Source organism: Rhinoraja longicauda, chromosome 32, assembly GCF_053455715.1.
Source record: "Rhinoraja longicauda isolate Sanriku21f chromosome 32, sRhiLon1.1, whole genome shotgun sequence".
NCBI lineage: Eukaryota > Metazoa > Chordata > Chondrichthyes > Rajiformes > Arhynchobatidae > Rhinoraja > Rhinoraja longicauda.
In genome coordinates this window covers 17107986-17117207 of record NC_135984.1, presented here as the reverse complement: position 1 = coordinate 17117207, position 9222 = coordinate 17107986, and the positions used below count along the sequence as shown (strand labels likewise).

At 45.4% G+C, this 9222-nt stretch overlaps 1 protein-coding gene across 2 annotated transcripts in view; it reads left to right on the top strand.

The window, feature by feature from the left end:
* Nucleotides 1-5274: 5274 nt before the first annotated feature.
* The window catches only part of LOC144608712 (uncharacterized), a 42934-nt gene continuing 38986 nt past the window's right edge, over nt 5275-9222 (top strand). Inside the window, exon 1 of one of the 2 annotated variants that reach the window (XM_078426735.1) lies at nt 5275-5932. The gene's annotated coding sequence lies outside the window, so the exon portion shown is untranslated. The remainder of the gene's footprint in view (nt 5933-9222) is intronic. The other variant, XM_078426734.1, reaches the window with a different exon arrangement.

The following is a 9222-nucleotide window of genomic DNA, read 5'->3' as shown; positions in this document are numbered from 1 at the left end:
TATAAAGCTGGAGCACAATCTTGGGACTCTGAGGAGAGAACATCTCCACAAGCACAACTAGAGAATGAGGAGAATTAAGGAAGGAGATGGGGTCTTTGAAGAAAGTTGGGTCTGGTAACTTGGAAACAGTCCATGTCACAAGTAGGTTCACAAAGTCTGTCTCAGTTCCCATCACATTCTAGAGATGGTGTGGAATCCCGAGAAATCATCTCATTCCAAGAAGGCTCAAGAGTGGGTGGATGGACTAACAGTGTAGAGCGTGTTAGATGGATGATTTTTTTTGTTTAGAAATACAGCATGTAAACAGGCCCTTCGGCCCATTCAGGCCGACCATCGATCACCCATTCACACTATTTCTGTGTTATTCTGCTTTCTCATCCTCTTGGATTTCAACTTCGTAAATCCATGCTGACTTGGACCGATCCTGTTACTACTATCCAAATGTGCCGCTATTACATCCTCCAATCCACAGAAACTGATCCCGAATCTATAGAACATTGGAAAATTATCACCAATGCGTCCACGAATTCTAGAGCCACCTCCTTGAGTACCCAGAGATGCAGACCATTAGGCCCTGGGGATTAATCAGCCTTTAGTCCCATCAGTCTACCCAACATGATTTCCTGACTAATGCGAATTTCCATCAATTCTTCCGTCACCCAAGGTGCTCTGTCCCCTAGTACATCTGGGAGATTGTTTGTGTCTTCTTTTGTGAAGAACCAAAGTACCTGTTCAACTCGTCTGCCATTTCCTTGTTCCCCATAATAAATTCACCTGTTTCTGTCTTCAAGGGACCCACATTTGTCTTAACTATTTTTTTCCTCTTCACATACCTAAAGATGCTTTTAATATCCTCCTTTATATTCTTGGGTAGCTTATCTTCGTACTTCATCTTTTCTCCCCATATTGCCTTTTTAGTTACCTTTATCTTTATCTTTAAAAGTTACCTAATCCCCTGGCTTCTCACTCATCTTTGCAATATTTTTTGTCTTCTCTTTTATTTTTATACTGTCCTTGACTTCCCTTGTCAGTCATGGTTGCCTCATACTCCCCTTAGAATCTTTCTTCCTCTTTGGAATGAAATGATCCTGCATCTTCTGGATTATTCCCAAAAATACCTACCATTGCTGTTCCACCATCATCCCTGCTAGGGTCTCTTTCAAGTCAACTTTGGTCAACTCCTCCCTCATGACTCCATAGTCCCCTTCATTCAACTGCAATACTGACACTTCTGATTTTACCTTCTCCCTTTCAAATTGCAGATTTAAACTTATCATATTATGGTCACTACCTCCTAATGGTTCCTTTACCTTGAGTTCCCTTATCAAATCCGGTTCATTACACAGCAGTAAATCCAGAATTGCCTTCTCCCTGGTAGGCTCCAGTACAAGCTGCTCTAAGAATCCAACTCGGAGGCAATCTACAAACTCCCTTTCTTGGGGTCCAGTACCAACCTGATTTTCCCAGTCTACCAGCATGTTGAAATCTCCTATAACCACCGTAGTATTACCTTTGTAACATGGTATGGCTACTTTGAAGATGTTCTCCTCCTCTCTCAGACGAGAGTTCTGCAACACCCTCTCTGGCTGTTCCCCCTCTGTGATGCCCCCTGCACTCCGACTCAAAGATACTAGAGGAGCAAGATAGACCACTCGACTCTAAAAACCGTAATAGGTCATGGGTAAATTTCAGCGCCATTTTTGTAGGCAGATACTGTGTGCTCGACTGGGTAGTGTTCACAACACTCTGCGATTTCCTTGTATATAAAATGTTTGTAAACAATTATTTTTGTTCATCGTCTTGGATAAGTTGATAGTTGACATTTATAACTATTTCTTGAAGAGTTGCTGCTTCGTGATCTTTAAACCTTGGATGTTACTGATTGAATATTTGCACTCGAGATCCACTCTGTCTGTATCAGGCCAATTGATTATATTTTTAATGAACTTTTGCGCACTACTCTTCAGTGTACGCGATTTCAACCAAAGATACTAGAGGAAGTATCACAAAATGCTGGAGTAACTCAGCGGGTCAGGCAGCATCTCAGGAGAGAAGGAATGGGTGACATTTCGGGTCGAGACCCTTCTTCAGACTGATGTCAGGGATATATTGGAAGATACCAGAGGAGCAAGATGGGCCACTCCATCGAAATCGCCCATACTGAAGTGTAATACTGTAGTGCCATTTTGGATCCTTACCAAGTCACCCACATTAACAACCTTGAGAAGGTCCAGATGAGAGCTGCCAGAGTTGTAACCGGTGACTATAGAAAGACCAGTAGTGTCACAGAAATGCTTCATGAACTCAAATGGGACACCCTCCAAAGACGCCGTATAATATCCAGGCTTACTGCAGTCTACAAAGAAACCCACTCATTAGCTCCATCCAACATGGCCCATCTTTCATACAGTCAGAACAATAGACCAGGAACTCGACTAAACCAATCCTTGAATTATATAACCATCAAGACCAACAAAGACTGTTTCCACTACTCGCTGTACCCCAGAACCATCCCTGTTTGGAATCCTTTGCCACCGCATATAAAATCTGCTGCTGATAGGAAATCTTTTAAACTAGTTACTTGCAAACACAAAATTTTAAATCTGCAACTGCATGCATGAAGGACTGCACGTTTATAGCCCAACAGCCCCATACTGTACTCCCTGTACACACATGACTGTGTGGCCAGGTTCAGCTCAAACTCCATCATCAAGTTTGCTGATGACACTGTGGTGGGCCGGATCTCCGACAACGATGAGAAGGCCTACTGGGAGGAGGTGGCTGATCTGGCACTCTGGTGTCGGGACAATAGCCTCCTCTTGAATGTCAAAAAAACTAAGGAGCTGATTGTGGACTTTAGAAGGGCTCAACATCCAAGGACGTACACGCCACTGGAAATAAATGGGTCTACTGTGGATAGGGTGAGCAGCTTTAAATACCTGGGAGTCCACATCAAAGAGGATCTGACATGGACAACACACATTGCTGCACTGGTGGGTAATGCAAAGCAGTGCCTTTACCACCTTAGACAGCTGAGGAAATTCAGAGTGTCTCTGAGGATCCATCAATGTTTCTACTCTGGGGCTGTATCTCTGATGATCCTTCAATGCTTCTACTCTGGGGCTGTAGAGAGCATCCTGTCTGGCAACATCACAGTCTGGTTTGGGAACAGCTCTGCCCTGGACAGGAAGGCCCTGCAGAGTAGTGCGTTTGGCAGAACGCACCATGGGAACTACACTCGCCCCCCTGCAGGACCTATACATCAGGAGGTGCAGATCAAGAGCAGGCAAGATTATGAGGGACCCATACCACCCCAGCAACGGACTGTTCCAGATGCTACGGTCAGGCAAACGCCTCCACTGTCACGCTGTGAAAACGGAGAGGATGAGACGGAGTTTCTTCCCACAGGCCATCAGGACTGTCAACTATTATAACTCCAGGGACTACATTTTCTTTTCTGTATTAATTTTAATTTAGATGCTATAATTGTGACTTTTTTTGCACAATCCGCAGGCATTGCCACTTTCATTTCACTGCACATCGTGTATGTGGCAAATAAAAACTTGACTTGAGTGTCAACAAAAGGCAAGTGCGCAACGCCCGCCATTTTAGTAAGCAAAACCTGCCGCTCGCTCTGCCTCTCTCAGTGTAATCAGTGTTTTGGGGGAAACAGTGTGCGTGATGATACCATAAAGATCCAGAATATATCTCATCTGTCCATTCACAGGTTTTTGTTCATTTTTCTTTTAAAATGTTTCTGCAAGTATCTGCTTACTAAAATGGCGCCGTGACGCAGTACGGTTTTCAGGGTCGAGCGGGTCTACCGTGTTCTGCTCTGTTATCTTTGATTTCGACGGATTGCGAATGTGTGTGGGTAGTCCGTGATTAAATCATCCCCCCTCCCTCCCTCTCCCCCCTCCTCCCTCTCCCCCCTCCTCCCTCTCCCCCCTCCTCCCTCTCCCCCCTCCTCCCTCTCCCCCCTCCTCCCTCTCCCCCCTCCTCCCTCTCCCCCCTCCTCCCTCTCCCCCCTCCTCCCTCTCCCCCCCTCCTCCCTCTCCTCTCCCCCCCCCTCTCCCTCTCCCTCTCCCCCCCTCCTCCCTCTTCCTCTCCCTCTCCCTCTCCCTCTCCCCCCCTCCTCCCTCTCCCCCCCCCCCCCTCATTGACCCCATCGTCCACAGTGTCATGGTCGAGGCAGCAGCAGGCGCAGGCAAGAAGAAGCTGCCGCCATCAGAGGACATCAGTCTGAAGAAGGGTCTCGACCCGAAACGTCACCCCATCCCCTCTCTCCTACCTCGATGCCGCCTGACCCGCTGAGTTACTCCAGCATTTTGTGATGCCTCAGTCAGTCAGTCAGTCAGTCAGTCAGTGGACATCCTGGCCGGTTGCCCGCTTTCTTCGCATCGACCGTTGAAATTTGAAAGCTTGCAATTTGCTGCCTGACCCGCGCTGAGTTGCTCCCGCATTTTGTGCTTTGATTTCGACGGAGTTGGTCCATCTTTGATCCTCTGGTATCTCTACTACTCGTTGACTGTCTCTCTTCATGCCTCCAGTTTCCCCGTCTCCCCTGATTCTCAGCCTGAAGAAGGTTCTCGACCCGATCCGTTACCCATCCATTTCTTCTCTCCAGAGATGGTGCCCCTGACCAGCTGAGTTACTCCAGCGTTGTGTGTGCTGTGCTCTGCTCTATTATCTTCGACTGTGTGTCTTCTTACAAGTTGCCCAGGGCTCCTGGAACCCGCATCTTTGTTTTCTTCTGTGTGCAGGGCGCCGGGGCGACACTTTAATGCCGTCTGTCTGGGTGCACACTCCAACAAATGATCATCCTAGACAGTGTGGTCCCATGGACAACCGCCCCATCACACAATCCCGTTATCAAAATAAGAATGATCATGGCAAGACTGCAGGTGCTGGTACAAATCGAAGGTATCACTAAATGCCGGAGTAACTCAGCGGGTCAGGCAGTGACTGTCAAGAGAGAAAGGATGACTTAATCGTCAGCACATAACATTTGGGGATCCATACTTTCCAATGAAATACACCTCCTCTTATATTCCCAGTGCACAAACATGCATTAATCTTGAACTACTGGAGGATGCTGTAGCATTGTGCTGTAGCACAAACGTGCATTAATCTTGCACTACTGGAGGATGTTGTAGCATTGTGCTGTAGCACAAACGTGCATTAATCTTGCACTACTGGATGATGCTGTAGCATTGTGCTGTAGCACAAACGTGCATTAATCTTGCACTACTGGAGGATGCTGTAGCATTGTGCTATAGCACAAACGTGCATTAATCTTGCACTACTGGAGGATGCTGTAGCATTGTGCTGTAGCACAAACGTGCATTAATCTTGAACTACTGGATGATGCTGTAGCACAAACGTGCATTAATCTTGCACTACTGGAGGATGCTGTAGCATTGTGCTGTAGCACAAACGTGCATTAATCTTGAACTACTGGAGGATGCTGTAGCATTGTGCTGTAGCACAAACGTGCATTAATCTTGCACTACTGGATGATGCTATAGCATTGTGTTGTAGCACAAACGTGCATTAATCTTGCACTACTGGAGGATGCTATAGCATTGTGTTGTAGCACAAACGTGCATTAATCTTGCACTACCGGAGAATGCTGTTTCATGTTTTTTTCCCCCATGATTTTGCAATCAGCCGTGGGGCGGCAGCAGGAAGTAGACTTGCTTCGTTGCAGAAATCTCATGGCTGTGATTGAATCCCCCTGGACACACTGATGCGAAAGCCTGAACGTTTCATTGAGCAGCAGTGTAGACTCCGCCCGTGCTAGCAGTCAAGAAACTGACAGCAAAGGAGGAAATCCTGGCCGGTTGCCCACTTCTCCGTGCATTGAAACAGCTGCTTGCAATTGCACTTGCACCAACAAGCGGCCGTGGGCTCGGCCTGCCCTTGCTGTTCGGTAGGTTTCTCGCTCCTTGTTCGGTTTTATTGTCAATGCATTCTGTTTTTTTGTTTTTTTTTGGCTGATGCGACTGAAAACAAAGAAAGTTGGACACAAAATGCTGGAGTAACTCAGCGGGACGGGCAACATCACTCTGGAGAGAAGGTGACGTTTAGGGTCGAGGCTCCTCTTCTATCCAGAGATGGTGCCTGACCCGCTGAGTTACTCCAGCATTTTGTGTCTATCTTCGTTTTAAACCAGGTCCTTTCTACACAAAGAAAGTTGATGCGGTTCGTCGAGGAGAATCTGTGTGTTTTGTCTTTTCAACGTGACTATTTTGTCAGCACGGACCACGGTTTCTCCACCCCATTAACCCTATCCCTACCCTCTAATTCCCTCTATACTTTCCCAAATTCCTTTTAGTTTTCCCCATCCCCTCCCTGTTGTTTTTCTCTCTACCAGACCCCCCACCCCGTTCTCCCCTCTTGTCTCAAACCTGCCGTCGCTCTTTTGCTTCTAACTGCCTCACGCCTTTTCTCGTCGGGACTCCAACATCTTTCTCATTGTGTAGCTTAAACCGAAGATGGACACAAGATGCTGGAGTAACTCAGCGAGACAGGCAGCATCTCTGGAGAGAAGGAATGGGTGATGTTTCGGGTCCAGACACTTCTTCAGACCGGTCACCCATTCCTTCTCTCCAGAGATGCTGCCTGTCCCACTGAGTTTCTCCAGCATTTTGTGTCTATCTTTCTCTCATTCCCATCCGAACACGAGCACCATCTGCTCACTTCCCTACAATGCCCTCTCTTTCCCAACAACGATCCCTCTCTCTCTCTCTCTCTCTCTCTGCCTTTAAACATCTTCACGGTTCTTCCATGGGATACACAATTTGCGTTATAATCCTCTGCTGCCTCCTTGCCTTTGAATTTGTCATTTCTAAATCTTCAAACATTGTTCATATTGCTTTTTGATCTATTTGTTTTTCATTTCTAATTGTAAGCCCCTGCCTCTGATGCTAAGCGATATGTTTTTCAGTTGGCCATGGGGGTAACTGTTGTGCTAACTTCCATCGCTAATGCCAAGTTATGTGTTTTTGAATGTGGGTTTTTGACACTATGTGCAATTCCATTGTGCTAATAGCAATGAATGCCACAAAGGATCGAAATGTGTCTGAAAGAAGCTGGAGCCTTAAATAATTTATTAAATGTGGGGTTTTTTTAAAACTCTTTGTGATGGTGACGTCTCGGAGTGCCAGTTTTGTGTTACAGTCCTGGTTGGGATGGGAGGTCACCAGAAGGGACATGACCTCAGTACTTGAACTTGTCTTGCAGTTCCCGCAGAACAATCTGTTACATGGCACCTCATTTGTTTGCCAACAAACAGAATGTAATATGCAGCCATAAGGACGAGTCGTGGCACAGTGGTGTACCTGGTTGAGCCGCTGCCTCGGTCCCAGAGACCCAGGTTCAATCCTGACCTCGGTCGCTGTCTGTGTTGATTTTGTATGTTCTCACTGTCACCATGCAAGTTTTCTCTGAGTGCTTCAGTTTCCTCTTGCATCCCAAAGATGTGTGGGTTTGTAGGTTAATTGGTAACTGTAAATTATCCCCAGTGTGTAGGGGAGTGGATGCGAAAGTGAGATAACATAGAATTAATATGAATAACTACTACTATTAGTCGGCATGGACTTGGTGTATACTGTATTTCTAAACTAAAGCTCTCCGACTTCACCAGTGGGGTGAACATTGCCATTAGAATGATTATCAGGACAGAGGAGAAATGGATAGCTCAGCAAGACATAACACCATCTCTGTATCCAGTCTGAAGAAGGGTCTCGACACGAAACGTCACCCACTTCTTCACTCCAGAGATGCTGCCAGTCCCGCTGAGTTACTCCAGCATTTTGTGTCTATATCTAAGTCAGCTGTCTAGAGCAGATGAGATAAAGTGAGGTTACGCTATGTCACATGAGACTAGGCAGTGCTGCAAGAGGCAGACCACATGCAAACTTCTCAACTGCACAAGGATGACTTTGCACCTTATCTGTAAAGGAAAATATTTTTTTTAATGGATGGGCACAAGAAAATTAATATTAAAATCAAATGTGATAAGAATGACTTAAAGGGGAAAAGAGAGGTAGAGAGTTAGTGCAGGTAGAAAATTTCAGTGTTCAGGAGCTTGTCATAGGAAGACTTGAGTGCTTGTGAACACTTTAAATTTGAAATGATCAAGGTCAGATGAGAGCAGAGATATCACAAAAGTTTGTTGGGATCAACCTGATCTTGCAAATGGGATGAGAATGTTAAATCATAGCAAAAGTAGATTATCCACAGAGGTGATGGTTTGGGTAATACAAAGGTTATAATACAAAGGTATAACCATAAGTTAGGTTATTGTCTGACACCCCATTGCGGACATTGGACTTTGTCAATAGAGCTGGTGCTCTACAATGCTGAGAATTATATTCTACACTCTGTATCATCCCTTTTGCTCTCTCTTTGTACTTGAGTCGAAAGGGTAACTCGGTTGAAAATAGGCACCATAAGAATCAATGTGGTCATCTACAGTATGTGTGAACCACAGAAGATAGATGAGGTCTTAAATGAATATTTCTCACCATAATTATTGTGGAGAAGATCATGGAAGTTATGAGGAAATGAATAGTGATGTCTTTGAATATATCTACATTACAAAAGAGGAGGTGCTGGGTGTATTAAAGTTTATTAAGGTGGATAAATCCCCCCCCCTCCCCCAAAAGTATATCCTACAACATTGTGGTAAGTCCAGGAAGAAATTGTAGGAGCCCTAATAGAGATATGTGTATCATCTTCAACCATATATGAGGACCAAATAATGGCAAATGGAATTTAACTCTGACAAGTGCAAAGTGTTGCACTTGGGTAAGTTAACCCAGGACAGGACATACTCAGTAAATGATAGGGCCCTGGAGCGTGTTGTTGAACAAAGAGACCTGGGGGTAACAGGTACATAGTTTCCTGAAAGTGGAAACCATAGTTAGATTAGCATGCTTTTGGGATGCTTGCCTTCATCCGTCACAGCACTGAGCACAGGAATTGGGAAGTCATTTCTGCTCATCCAGCAAGAGGAAGAATGTCATTAAGCTGGAGCCAAAAATATTCATGGGGATGTTACCCAAGATGTTGGACAACTTGACAGAATAGGCTGGGACTATTTTCCTGGAGTGTAGAAGAGCTGAGGGAGTGATATGATAGAGGTATATAAAATGTATATATAGAGGTATGAGTGCCTTCAATAAAGAACATAGTACAAGGTGAGGGGAAAGGTTT